General features: G+C 43.4%; 1 protein-coding gene across 1 annotated transcript in view; it reads left to right on the top strand.

The window, feature by feature from the left end:
- The window catches only part of RAD17 (RAD17 checkpoint clamp loader component), a 1,292,309-nt gene that overhangs the window by 422,804 nt on the left and 854,372 nt on the right, over positions 1-15,133 (top strand). The window lies entirely within an intron of this gene.

The following is a 15,133-nucleotide window of genomic DNA, read 5'->3' as shown; positions in this document are numbered from 1 at the left end:
CTGTGTACAGACTGTGGTAGATGTGTCATTAGTTCTGGTCCTGTTCTATCTGACATGCAGTTACATGCTGTGCTCCACCTTGTATGTTACCCTAACAGCTTACATGTTTTCTAGGCTCAAACACACACATGTCCCATACCACAGACAGGGATCGGCCACACTGTGTAGTGGATGAAGTACATGCTGGGGTTAGTGTGTGAGTGGCACATATGAGGATGGTGTTGATCAGATAGTCCATATACTGTAATATTAAGCTAGCTACCATCACGGTGGCTGTGGCTGTGTTCACATTGGTTGTGTATGCACTCTCACACAGGTGTCTGTTACCTAGTGCCAGTGACATGCCTGTAGAGCTCACAGCTATATATGCAGGTACAGGTGTAATCCCCCATAAGAAATGTAGGCCAGTGTTGTGGCAGCCTGCCTGTAGCCTGCACAGTGCTTTGTTACATGCCTAGCAGCTTAGTGTACTTACCCAGTGTGATGTTATATCCAGATACTTGCCATATGTACTGCAGTCAGGCCACCATAACAGTCATGTATGTCAGAAAAAGCAGTGGATGCTGTACAGCGCGAATGTATGTCACTAACTAATGCATAGTGTGTGGCCATGGCACCTCTGTACCAGCGGTTATTATGTGTCAGGACAGACAGGGGTGTGTGAATGCATAACCTATGGAAGCAAATGTATACCAGCATTTACATGATATAGCCATTTACATGGCTGTTAACATCCACATTGTCAGACTTGGTCCACATGTCTTGCACTAAGGGGTTCTGTGTATACTTCTGGACTGACCAGAGTGTGCCACTCTGTCCACATTTATTGGCCATATCTCTGCTGTGGTCCACAGGATCATTACTGTGCTAGCAGTGGTACTGTACTATGATGTCCTTAGGATGTCTGTCAGTAGCCAATGGCGCACATGTTTAAAGCATATGTGACCTCCCACACACGTCTGTGAACACAACCCCTATCACAGTAGCAATAGTCTACATATATACCTGCACTACATATCTGACATCCCCTTGCACTAAGAGGTTGGGACTATTGGGGCTGAGGTAGGGCTGCATTCCATGTTCAGGACTTATGGTGGACATATATGCATATATAATTATCTGTATATCTATATAGATATATACATATATACATAACATACATAGATGGATATGTATATGTACATATATATATAAATATATATACATATATATATAGATATATATATATATATATATGACCAGTGGTGTTGCTCTGTAGCGTTGTCAGCCTCACAGTAAGATGCTGTCCGTTCGATTCTCAGCTAGGCGTCTTCTGCGTGGAGACATGCGTGAATGGGCGTACCTTTGTTGAAGGTTGTCACGTCAGGCCTGGCAAGCCGGTATGTAAAAATCAACTGCCAATCATTAGCTGACTGGAGTTCCACTGTGGCGACCCCTAACCGGGAAAAGCTGAAAGACACAAACAATATATATATATATATATATATATATATATATATATATATATATATAAACACTCAGATATATACATATACACAGCAATATATGTCTACACATATACATATAGAGATACATATGCAGATAGACTTATGGATGTCTAAATATATATTGACAGTAATAGGCATAGCAGACTAGATATGTATGTGCATGGATTCAGTTTGAATAATCTCTTCCCTACTGCCCCCCCATACTTATATATGTGAGTGTGTGTGTGTGTGTGTGTGTGTGTGTGTGTGTGTGTGTGTGTGTGTGTGTGTGTAATGCAAGGAGATGTACGCCTGGCCATATATATGTTGCACTATACAGATGTGTATACAGACATATGTCTTAATATATATGTGTAGGTACATGTAGACATATATCACCTATTATATGTATATATCCATATTCCTGTGATGTGTAATCCTCACGGGTGTGTATAGCCTCCCAGATGTATCTCACCATATCTGCTATGTATACATTATGGTAAAACGACATATGTGATGTGACAGTCATAGTAATAAGTACTTCACAATTGTGGAAGTAAAGGCAATTGTTCAATACTAATCAATTTGTGTATTAACAGATATATTGAAAAACAACAGCTGTCTTCACAGTGGTCATAGTGTAGTGGTTAAATGTTATGACTATAGTGTACAGGGTCCTGGGTTCAAGACCTGCAAGAGCTGTTCATTTTGTTGTTGCCAGAAAAAAGGCTGTCAGATACAGAGTAGTTAAGGTAGTTTTGAGCAGCTTTAAGCACATTTGTGTGGGTTTGCGCTTACCAGTGCACAAATCAGCTAAGCTGTTATATTGGAGCAATGTTGATACCTGCTAAGCATGGTTTAGCATTGGTAGCCAGTTCACACTACCCAGTCTAATAACTTAGCAGGGTAATGACATCTGTAATAAGTGTATGTAATGCCATGTACAATACATGCACCTATATGCTGTCATCACAGTAGCAAGGGGTGTGAGTGTTATGTGTGGGACACAGATGTATATGAGGTCTGTACAGTGCTGTTATCCATGTGAATGTGTTACATATGGGGTAGTAGTCCAGGGTACATGCTGTCACACTGGCATGTAGTGTATCATGGTGGTACTACTGTTGACAGTGCTTACCCAGGCAAGAGTAGATTGCTAACTGTAGTACTGACAGCAGGCACACCTACAGGCATAGCTGGACTCTCAGGTCTCCCTGTTGTATCCCTGGTGTGTGAGCTGTGTCACAGTATATAATCCCTACTGGGTAATGTTCTGGCATGTGGAATGTAACTGTAGACTACCATATGTACAACACATGTTAGTGAGGGCTTCTGACATGTAGTTATGGCATACATATTGTTGTCAAATGTCTGTCTGTCAACACATTCATCCTACTGCTTAGCTACTTGCCAAGCTGATGACTGTCAGTCCCTTTACAGCTGTGCATATGGCAGGTATCCAGCTGGATATCTACAGGCAATGTAAGCTTGATTGACACTGACATGTCTACCCAGCTGTGTAAGAACTGGCACATATAGGAGATAACACCCTGTACGCACCACATACCATGGGTACCTCCACTACACTACCACAGTCAACAGACCATGCTTGGATACAGGTCTCCATCACAGACAATAGCCATGTGTTGTAATGCATGTTACATACATGTCAACTTGATCACCTCAGTAGCCATGTGCAGGAGGCACCCAGAGGATTGGCTGATGCATGTCACTCTCACCCTGAGGGTCATCACAGTAGTGTCTCTCGATAGATCGCCTGCTGCCACATGACAGTGGCAGGATACCACTTTACACACAATCCATGCACAACCCATCTCTCCTTGGACAATAGCTAGGTACACAGGTATGACCACCAGTAGTGATGCACCCCAGTACAGACACATGTGTACGTGTGCATGACTGAGTGTCCATGTGTTAACACACCTGTACCTGGGAATTCCATGAGGGCCTTCACAACTACCACAACACCCATTGCCATAGTCAGTTGTAGCTGCTGCTGTATGGAACATTACATGTACCCTTTTAAGCTCCTCTCCATACCGGCTACATGAGCCTTGCAGTATCAGCACAACAGTGGTGTACAAATGGGTTGACAGGCATGGGATACCCATTGTGTTCTGGCAAGTGTGTGCATGTGTGCATGTCCGTATATCTGTAGGGTACAGCATTCGGAGGCCACATACTCCTATTACAATACCCATTGCCACACAATAGTACAGATAGTGTTGCTGATCATAGGTGAGGCATGACAATACAACACCCTGCTATGCACGTGGCATGTGCATTAGATGCATAGCCCTGTAGTACCATTGTTGGCATATACAATGGGTTGTATCGCAGTCATGGCCAATGTGTGATGGTGGGTATGTCAGTGTCATCATGGGTTTCAGGGAGTACAATATCCACTGTGGATGTGGGTGATGTGTACACTGTCATTACACCAAGATACACCCAGTATATGTCCCATGTACCACGTTATGGTTACCACTGTCACCATCAGCCATACAGGTAATGGATACCACAATCCAGGCCAGTTATGCATGTGCTGTGTGCAGCCTCCCTGTAACACATTGGACACATGGTCAAGTTAGTTAGCAGCGATAGGCCCAGGTCTCTCAGACGTGTGTCTGCCTGTTATGTGTCTGCTAATGTATATATGAAGGTATGTCACACTATGTATTGTCCATATACACCCATTACATCCCCCATTAGCATACTGTACATGTCTGGGGATGTTTTGCATGTAACATGTAACCTGCAACACACCTCACCCTAAACGCTGTGTGGTGTATGCAATGAAAGCCACACACTTCAGTATCATTACATACCTAGGTAGGGGTCTTGTAACAGTGTTGCCAAGTAAGAGTGTGCGTGTATGTGGATGGGTCTGCATCAGGTTGCAGATTATACACATCCCAGCGGGTCGCCTGTCCATGTGGCACAGGCAAAAACTGTTATACAAACCTGTGACATGTGTTCAACTGTACATCAGATATGTTACAGCCATGGTGTCACCACAGTGCCATACCCCATTGAGGAATATGACTACAGACCACCCTCGTGCTGACACATGTACACCTACAACACAAATGGATATCGTTATAGCGATCATAATCAACCAGTGTTACTAACAGCTATAAGGCATCATTGCTGGACGGCTACTCCCCTGACATATATGCATTACACTTTACTCCTTACATCATGTTATGCTGCAGTACTGTGGTACACTGTAGTACAGTCACCATGTGCATCAGAACTGTATTAGGCTATTCCTGCATCTATGGTATGGAAATCAGGGATGTGGCACAGATATCATCATATGCACAGGGTGTGTTGTTGGTTGGCCAGAGGCTGAGGGTGGGCCATACATCTGACACCATTTGTGTGTGTGAGAGGTGTACTGATGTGAACTGGGCATGGTGATGTGGTGTATGTAGGCATGTGGTTGCCCGAGGTGTGTTTGTGTAGTGTGTGGGTATGCATGCACACAGTTCTGCCATGTGGCTGCCCTACACAGGTGTTTATGGACATCTGCAGACCATACCTGGCAGCGTGTGCAGTTCACTGCCTCTGGCCACATCACATGGACTGTGCCTGCCAGGGGTTTTATGGGCACTTCCAGGTACAGGCCTCAATGTGCTACTCTCACCTGACAATGACAAATGTCCGCTAGAACCAGGTCCCTCCTGGGACTAGCCAGGACCACATGCTCCTATCCACACTACACCAGGTCAGGAGCATGTGGTCCTGGCTAGTCCCTCCTGGGACAAGCCAGGACCACATGCTCCTGACCTGGTGTAGTGTGGACAGTGCTCCCCCGCAGTGCCAGGGCTGGTACTCCCACTACAGGAGCCACTTGGTGTTTTAGCACGTCTATGTTGACTGCCAGCTGTTGGCATTGCTGCCCTACGTCCACACGCCCATTGCCACACTCCCACCAGATGTTCAAGCACCGACAGACCATGGTCGATGAGGGCCATCATCTCACCGGACCATCTGTCCATGAACTTGATTAACGCATGGATGGCACCAGCCAGTTCACGGGTGTTGTCACTTGCAGATGAGAGAGCAGCTGTCTGCAGCCTCAGGCCCTGTCTGGTGTAATGTTCAATACATGCCTGTGCCACCATGACAGCCTGAAACATGCGCCTGCCAGTACCAGCTGTGTCGTGTCTGCCAGGGGCATGATGACCAGTGGCCCTACAACAAGCAGCCTGGGACATCTGCCTATGTGGTGCCCTGCTGGACATCCAGCTATGCGTGCTGTGACCAGACACACTAGCATGGTTACCACACTTTCCTGTAAACTGCCACCAAATGCCAGCTGTCCCTCCACTATGGCCACTGGTGATGGCGTATGTATAGGCACTGAAACTGTGTGCAGGGTTGAGGTGGCTAAAAGGATGTCATATGTTGGCACTGTTTCAGCCCCTGACAACCCCACCTGTGCCTCAACAGTACTTTCATCACCTTCTGTGTCTGTATGGACACCAACATCAGATTGCATGCAGGAGGGACCCTGACCCACCTCGCCACCTGTGGGGTAAAACAATAAACGCACTTTAAAACCTGTGCAGCATTGCCTAACAGTACACACACACAAACACACACACACAAACACACACACACACACACACACACACACACACACACACACACACACACACACACACAAACACACACACACACCACCGTAATACCTACCTGTCCGTGACTTTACAGACAGTCCCACTTATATTTCTATGTGTTTCCCAACCTGCATCACACTTGGTAACATACACATATTGATACCACTCATTAACATATCAGTCCTCTACATGCCTAGACAAGTGATGACAACGCAAGACCTGCTACTACATTACCTGCCTAACCTATGTGTAGTGGTTTTAGATGGTCTCTCTGCTGTCATTAGGTGTTCACCCTGTGTATCTCCAGACATCATGAGCATGTCCCCTGTATGTGTGAGCTACTATGCCCACTCCATAATATCACCCATTCCATAATATCACGTACTGGAGTGTCATGTGTATGTATTGGTCAGTACATGCCAGATATGTTGCTCAGTCAGCCTCTCATATGACAACTGTAATATGTGGATATAATCCCTGGTGTTGACTAGAACCTTCCCCCAATGCATCTGTACTGCTGCATACATGGGTTGTCCATCACCTCCCTGCTGACTTTGATATTAAGGGTATACCTTGTGTCTACCTTCCCTCTCAATGCCTGTTCCATGTTACAGAACTTATTATACTATCGGCTGTCCTGTGATTACATACCTGACAAGTATTCCTGGTGCGTAATGTAGCAGTCCATGTCCATGTACTGCACGATCCCAAAGGGAGGTACTGCTGCATGAACAACCCCACAATCACACATGTGCATACATGGCCACCCACACAAGCACACACACATACACACGCATATAACATGCATCAACCTCCCTCCACTTCACCAGAGTGACCCTACAGACTAACTACCCACCAGGATTAACACACACATGCACACACACACACACACACACACACACACACACACACACACATACACATACAGGTGAGGTTGCACAATGATAGTACACACAGTCCTCCTATTACCCTTCTGTCAACATGCATATCATGTGGTACACAAAAGCATACAGTGCAGCTATAGTCAATCTATGCTAGCAACAGTATACATGTGTGTGATGCATGTGCTGTGTCACTAGGTGATGCCCCTTCCCCTGGATACCACTGCACCCATGTACACAGTATTGCTGTGCACCTGTTCTGCACACTGACATGTACGGTGCATCACACTTCACAGGTGTACAACCCTTTGCTTAATGTGTAGTACTGTGTCAGTTATGTCAGCTTTAATGCTCACAGCCCCTATGTTTTTCAGCAACACATACCTGTTATAATATGTAGACAGATGTCATTTGTGAATGCCTGATATGTGATTTACAGCTCTCAACATCAGCAGACCATGTATGACCAATCCAATACTATTACACTGCTAACCATCAGAGCATACCATGGCTATGGGGGGTGTACACACCCTTATTGATGTCACGCATCCATCCTTGATCTGCCATGGGACCACATCACCGCATATCTTAACAGTACATGAGCCCAATATGTGGCATATGTCCTGTACTTTCACATTCAATGTCTACGGAATGTGTTAGGTGTGCAGATGCTGACCGCGATGCATACACTCCATGTGGGCATATGTGTGCACACCCTTATCATGATAGTTTTTTGCACCTATTGTTATGTGTACTACAGCAGTCACTACTACTGGCAGGGGTATACTGGCATGGGCCATCTGCATTTGCCAGTGTATGCTCAGCCTGCCCTACACATGTTCCCTTAATCTGCATGATTGCAAGGTCTACTCATGTGCACATCCCTTGGTGTTCGCACACTGCCATCACTTTTGCTCTGATAGTAGGGTTATGTCTGGCACAGTTCATGAACCTGACTATGTGCAGATACAGCCATTCGTAACATCCTTTGGATCCCTGCTGCAGTGCACTGGTGTGTCATGCTGACACCCACCCCACCTCAGCCTTTTTGCAGATGCTTTATAAGTAAGGCCTACACATGTGTGTCATTTTGCAGTGTTCCATACACTGAACACCACATGTTACAGCCAAGTCCCTACTGATAATGTGGACCTCAGTAGTACCTTATGCCATAATGTAACTCTGCAACAGTTGCCATTGTCCTACAGGTATATACACTGGTGTTGCACTGTATATGGGTATTGTTCCATAAATGTCCCTACTGTAGGCCATGTCTCCCACCATTATGTTACTCCCTGTGGACACATTCCGCAATGACAGGATGTTAGTTATCTTGCAGATGTCTGACATACCCTTCCGATTCCCCATCATGGTCACCACAGTGATGCCGTGCATTTAACAGCAACAATACGTGCACATGTACAGCATGCATTCTGGGTAGGTGTGTTAAATGTGTACATGAAATATACCATAGCCATTACATGCCCGGTGTATTGCAAGCATCTACATAAACCACTCACCAGATACAGGCTGCTGCCTTAGTGGTATACTGGCGGGACCTACATAAGAGGGTGAGAGATGCAAAGTCAGTGGCCACACCTGTGGCATTGCTACAGGGTGGGTGCAGCATTACAATACTTCAACAGTACATGTCCAAAATACTACCACATATGCACATCTGTTTATCACTACTATGCAGCAACAAACTATTTCTATGACATGTCAGATATGAATGATCTACCTGTACAGATGTGGATGTATATGCAACAGTGGTCTACTGATGTGCCCTGTGGCCTTACCTGCGCACTCCTTGGCCGGTGTGTGGGTAGCACCCACCTCCACAAAGGTGTCAGGTGGTTGGTGGCTATGCAGATGGGCAGGTGCCACGAGGCTGGCTAGCAGCTCCTCCACACGTCGGGGAGGATGGATGGCATGGCCCCCTTCTGTGGTGAGGTCATCCCCTGGACTGCAGCAGCATGTCGATGGGCATTGCAAAGCAGGTCAGAACAATGATGCTGGACCTGCTCATAACTGCGGATGTGCAGTCTGACATCATTGACCCTGTAGACTAGGTCATTCCACAGGGTGGTCTGCTCCTGCTGATCATGGGCGGCCTGGCCAAACAAGACAGCATATTGCTGTATGAGGTGGTTCACCAGAATGTCATTTTCAGCTGCTGAGTATGCCGGTAGTCTTCCATGGGACAGCGTGACTGAAAGACTTAAAGATGGACACAGGTGTGAGCAAGTCATGCAGCAAGGTTACCACAGTTCTTAATACACATCACTGCCACCCCTCACCATATCAGAGACTTAAAAAACTCCAGCTATACTCTGTCACATATCGTCTACTCAGAGGCGATCTCTGCTTAACATACAAGGCCATGTCAAACCCAGAGCTGTTGGACATGCTACACTTAAAGAAATCCCAATCCCTCAGAGCTACACGCTCCAGGAATCTAAACCTTGTCATCACAATAAACAAAACATGCTGGAGGGATAGGTTCCTGACCCAGAGACTCCCCAGACTCTGGAATAGATTGCCCATACATGTCAAGCAGAGTGCCTCTTTGGACCTCTTCAAGAGGAACCTTGACGACTGGATGGGGGAAAGGAAATTCACCCCAGGGATCACATCAGTCGCCCTGCTAGACAGGGGTCCAGGAAAGTAAATAATGTGGGAAGAAATAGCCAGGGAATTGTTATGGCTAGGCTTGTATAGGCCCTAGGGCTGATAGCCTAGTACCAGCCTATGAACCTATGAACCTATGAACAAACTGTACACACAACTCAATAGGTATGGTTACAGCATAACTACTACTGGGGCAGATATTGTACTGTACCACACTTTGTGCAATTTGTTTGTAGCCATGTTCCCTGTGTGGACACTATCATTGCTGGTCTGTCACAGACTATTCACTTGCATGCCATTGTGAAGGTCATAATGGTTCCATATATGCCTGTGGTATGCTTGCTGTGTGGTTGCTGCACATCTGACATTCTGTGTTATTGAGGTTATCTGTGCCTGCTGTTGTAATGTTCCGGGATTGTGTAGACTATTACTACCGACATATGTTTTATGACAGTGACACAATAGCATGTATATGTACTATTGGCCAGCAGAACCACCTCTCCAAACTCATCTGCCCATGTTACCAGGCCACATTACATGTGTGACCCACCCTGGGGCCCCCTCATGTACTGGTCCAGCAGTACCTTCAGGTGAAACCAACTCAGGGGATGTTGTACACACAGACATTTTCCTGTCCCCTGAGGTCAGGTCCAGGGTCTGTTCCATAACGGGGTCCACAGACACATGTGGGATGTGCTATGTCACCTGGAGGCACCCAGTATCCATTCACAGGGACCACATGCTCTTCTGCTCAGCCTGCAGGCCAGGCACCTTTGGGATGTAGACTGCTGTTGTGAGTAGTAGTGGGTGTGAGGCTTGTTCCTATTGTGTCCATATTGGGGCCCATGGGGTGTCCACATCACAGACCATACACACAATCCAGGCTGTTTACCCACATGTGTCACATACCACCTCTGTAGGCTGTCCTCTATATCTGCCAACCCTGACCACCTCCACAACTATACCTACCATACTTCTCCATATTCCCATTCCATACTTCACAGACAAGGGCAATGTGGTCCCAAGGGGTTCACATGTGACATACCCGTCCATGTTGCACACACTGACAGCTATAGCTATCTGCATGTGTTGCTATGTGTGCGGTTTCATCGCACATAGCATGCTGCACTGTGGCGGTAATATACGTGACATGTATTCACATACATATATGTTTGTGCGCGTGTTTGTATATATGTAGACATGTGCATATAGCTATATATCTATATCTATGTGTAGAAATATATGATGTATATATGTGTTCATATATATGTCTACACATGGGTATCTGTAAATTTGTGGACGTACATGTATATATATATCTATCTACATATATATATATATATATATATATATATATATATATATATATATATAGATAGATATGTACACATATGCATACCTATATATGGGGTACATTCAGACATCAGGTCCACAATCTCACAACACCTTCCTGCACAGCTGCACTGTTCTGCCTTGCTACAACACAGATAAGTGCCACATATGGACACAGTCTGACATTAGGGAGGTATATGTAGTGGCAGACTACAATACAGGTTAACCTGAGTATCCCACAAAAGTTGGGCTGTGGAACCCATGTGTCCATCATTATGGCATTACTTCCACCACCAGCTATTGGCCACAGTAATATACATACTTTCAATTACACAACACACACTATGATGGCTTACATATTATCAGTCAGTGCTGATCTGCACAGTTGATGTGTATGGTCCACTACCCACAGGGACAGACTCTATTGTCCTTAGCAGTTGTTCAGCTGAACATCAGTACAACAACAACACCTGAAGGCACATATAAATCATTCCACATCATCTATCCCATTATTATGGACCAAGTACTATGGTCAATTACATGCACATATACTTCACATACCTGTTCTGGGAATGAAGTCTCTTCTGGATGGTTTGCTTGATGTTTTTTTTTTTTTTTGTGCCTTTCACGCACTCTCTCTCTCGCTCTCTCTTGGTCTCTCACCAGTAACTGGATTGAACTGCTTTGAATAGATTGCAACATGGATTTTGTAGGTGATGCACATGATCAGGTGATGACCGCTGCACCAATCAGTGTCCTCCACTTGCTACCTGCATGCAGCATGCTGTGTAGCACTTCCAATTACCACTGTCATGGTAACCAACTACTGTAAATCCCTACATCATGTGGGCATGGTCCCTTTACCTTTCCTGTATGATGGGCATCCTTCCTGTGTGTGGGCAGCAGTGTCACAGACAACAGGTAGCAATACCTTGTACAGGAGAACCTGCACACTCAGGCCAGCTACATATTTGTAGGAGGTTCCAGAACTACAGACAGAGTATGAGTAGTGTTGTTGTATGCATTGTATACCACCCGTGTTACAGGGTTTGTGTATACATACTAGTTTAACATGGAATGCAGTCTGTCTGCATAGCTCTCAACTGTGGGCCTATCCACTCGATGGCCAGAGGTGTGCCTATTATGTTTTGTCTGTCCACCACACAGGTCTTGTGTCAGATATATCACTGGCAGTGTGTGTGTTGAGTGCTATCAGTACATGGCTACATCCATTTCTGTTTCAAACTTCATATTCCTGACTAAAGGTATGTTGCAGACTGTCCTGTAACACCAGCAACTTGCTTAGTGTATGACAACAGTTTTACCCATATGGGCCTGTGTTCCAGCCTCTTTCCTCAACCTACATACCAGGCTTTGTACACATGACATTCTTTCAGGGGTTGTTATGTGGTGGACTGTGAGTATGTCATGCTGCCATTCTTGCCATCAGTCCACTGCTGTTGTGGCCCCCACACATATTGTGGGGTTGGGTCCATATATGTGTGGACTTCACCTTCACAATACATGTGTGCCCTTATGCACTTCAGAGGTCAGTGTATGTAACAGTGATATATGGCCTTGTATTTTTGAATCTATGGGTTGGGATGCATCATAACTAACCTAGGCTGTTACAACATGTGGCGGTATCACGGTTTAGCTGCCTTAATGTATCTGTATGTACATTACCATACAGTTCACCATGGGTAAATGCAGGCCTACTGCCTCCTGCCATACAGACTGTTCTGTTTATCAGCATGATTGTGATGGTGTCAAATATGTCTTATGTAACAGATACATCCCATTGTGTCAACTTAGGTCTTTACCCCCTAGAGATTGTGTACAGAGTGTGGATAGAGGCTGATGGACTATACATCTGCATTACTTACTGTTGATTGATTGGTATCCTATGGCCCAGTCTGTCTTTACTATTGTACTACTTGAAGGCCTCAGCCTGGTGAGCAACATATGTAAACCTTTCCAGACTACTGTATTAATATAACTGTTTCACAGTTGCATTACTCTGTTTATATGTATGTCAGTGTCTAAACAGCTATATGACATGGCATATACAACTGTAATAGTACACAAATAAAGCTTTCCCATGTGTGCAAACCTATGTGTGGTGGGACATCCTTTTACCTCTCTGTGGGTATATGTTGCAGGCAACAATTGCCATTTGTATGGGTGGCTCATACAGTGACCAGTTGGTAAAGTGGCATCTGTAGGCATAGTGGCTGTTCCATACTGTGTGCACCTTCTACATATGTATCTTCCTATACATATTTCTGTGTGTGTATGTGTAGTTACATATATATATATATATATGAAACATAGAACGTTGACAGTCCCAGTGTCTTGAGATGAAACTCACCAAAAAAACGGCAATTCAGCAGCTGAAAAGTGTGTACAAAAGCCAGTGGAACAAATGAAACAAATGCCTTCAAAAACCAGCGATATCCACAGCCAAACTCTCAGCAGTTAAACTTTTTTTAAAAGCCAGTGGAACAGATAAAACAAATGAAACAAATGTCTTCAAAAACCAACGGTATCCTCAGCCAAACTGTAATTTTATTAAACGAAACACAGAATAATCCAAAAGTTAAAGTTAAAGGCTTTCACTTGCTAAATGGCAAGCTTCTTCAGAACAAGTTGAAACAAACCTCTCAGCACTTAAATAAACTTTTTGGCGCCAAAATTCAAAATACACAATGCTTCATATCAAAGGTATGTGACACCTAAAAATACACATAGTGCAAAACCTATTATTATAAAAATCATATCTATGTTAATCACAATGTGAACAAATACAATATATAATATGTATTATAAAATATAAGTCTAAATCTTAAAAATATTTTAGTAGTAAATATTTATATGTATAATGCCTGGTTAATACAGAACAAATTATTACATATCCATCCAAACTGTCCTATAAAACTATAAGAATCTAAACAACAATACAATGTACAATGACCAAAATATATATCTTGTCCTAAATCTACCTGTCTAAAAAATATTATAACAAAACTGTACCATCGATATGATGTGAATATATATGAATATAAATATAAATAAATATAAAATTTGGTATGCCTGTTTGTGTCTTATAATCACAAATTAACTGTTGCATATGCCACTAAACCCAAATTCAACCCATAGCTAGCAAAGGTTTAATAGAAATAATGTCATTGAGTCCTGGTGGGGTTGAAGCATCCAATAAAACCTGCCATCAATACTCTTTGTATGATAACAGGCTCTTGAAGTCTTCCCCCCATGTCAAGTTGAACACTGTCAATAATAGCAAACTTAAAATAGTGCCTGTCTACACATTTTTTAATATGTCTAAAAAAGCATTCTTTTCATCTTTTGTCCTGATACTAAATAAATGAGAATATATCTGTTTATTAAATTTTCTCTCAGTTTTTCCTATATAAAATCCTGAGCATGCCATGCATTTAGCCATATATACAATCATCTTAGTGCAACAATTACCTTGTTTGAATATTATTTTTGTACTATTTATATTTTCCAATGTTATACTTTTTTCCTGAAGAATATTAATCTCATTCAAAGATACAATTTCATAATTTCCTGACGTGTAATAAATCATATATTTTTGAAGAATATACCATACTGTCAAAAAAGACAATACCACCCCCTTTGTCGGGTTTCATTATTCTAATGCTGTCATCATTTCTTAAGTCAGTAAGGACTTTTTGTTCTTCCAAGGATAAATTATAATTAATCTTTTTACCACCAATGTAATTTTGTAGTCAATATACTTGTTGTGTTACAGATTTGTCATAAATTGAAATAATCGGATGCATAGGGGGCACATACGTGCTCTTCTTTTTTAACCCTTTGCACTTGTAGTCTTGCTTACTAGAATCCTTTGTAGTGTCTTTGAACATGACACTTAAATTAAGTTTTCTTATATATCTTTTTATTTCACTGATGCAGTCAACAAAAGTTCAATTTAGTAGTGGGGATGAATTTCATCCCTTTAGAAAATAAATCAAAGTGTACCGTTTTGTAATGGCACTCAGTGTAGTTGTAAATCTTAAAATTCTTATAATTGTATACTGTACCTTCCTGTGTAATCTTTGCTTTATTGTTGTTAGACAAATCCTTATTGTTCATCTGTAAGTGACTATTGATTTTCTAAACTGTTTTG

This window comes from Protopterus annectens, chromosome 2.part2 (genome assembly GCF_019279795.1).
Source record: "Protopterus annectens isolate FY-2018-M chromosome 2.part2, PAN1.0, whole genome shotgun sequence".
Classification (NCBI taxonomy): Eukaryota; Metazoa; Chordata; order Ceratodontiformes; family Protopteridae; genus Protopterus; species Protopterus annectens.
Note: the sequence above shows the minus strand (reverse complement) of the source record. Positions and strands in the feature narration are given on the sequence as shown.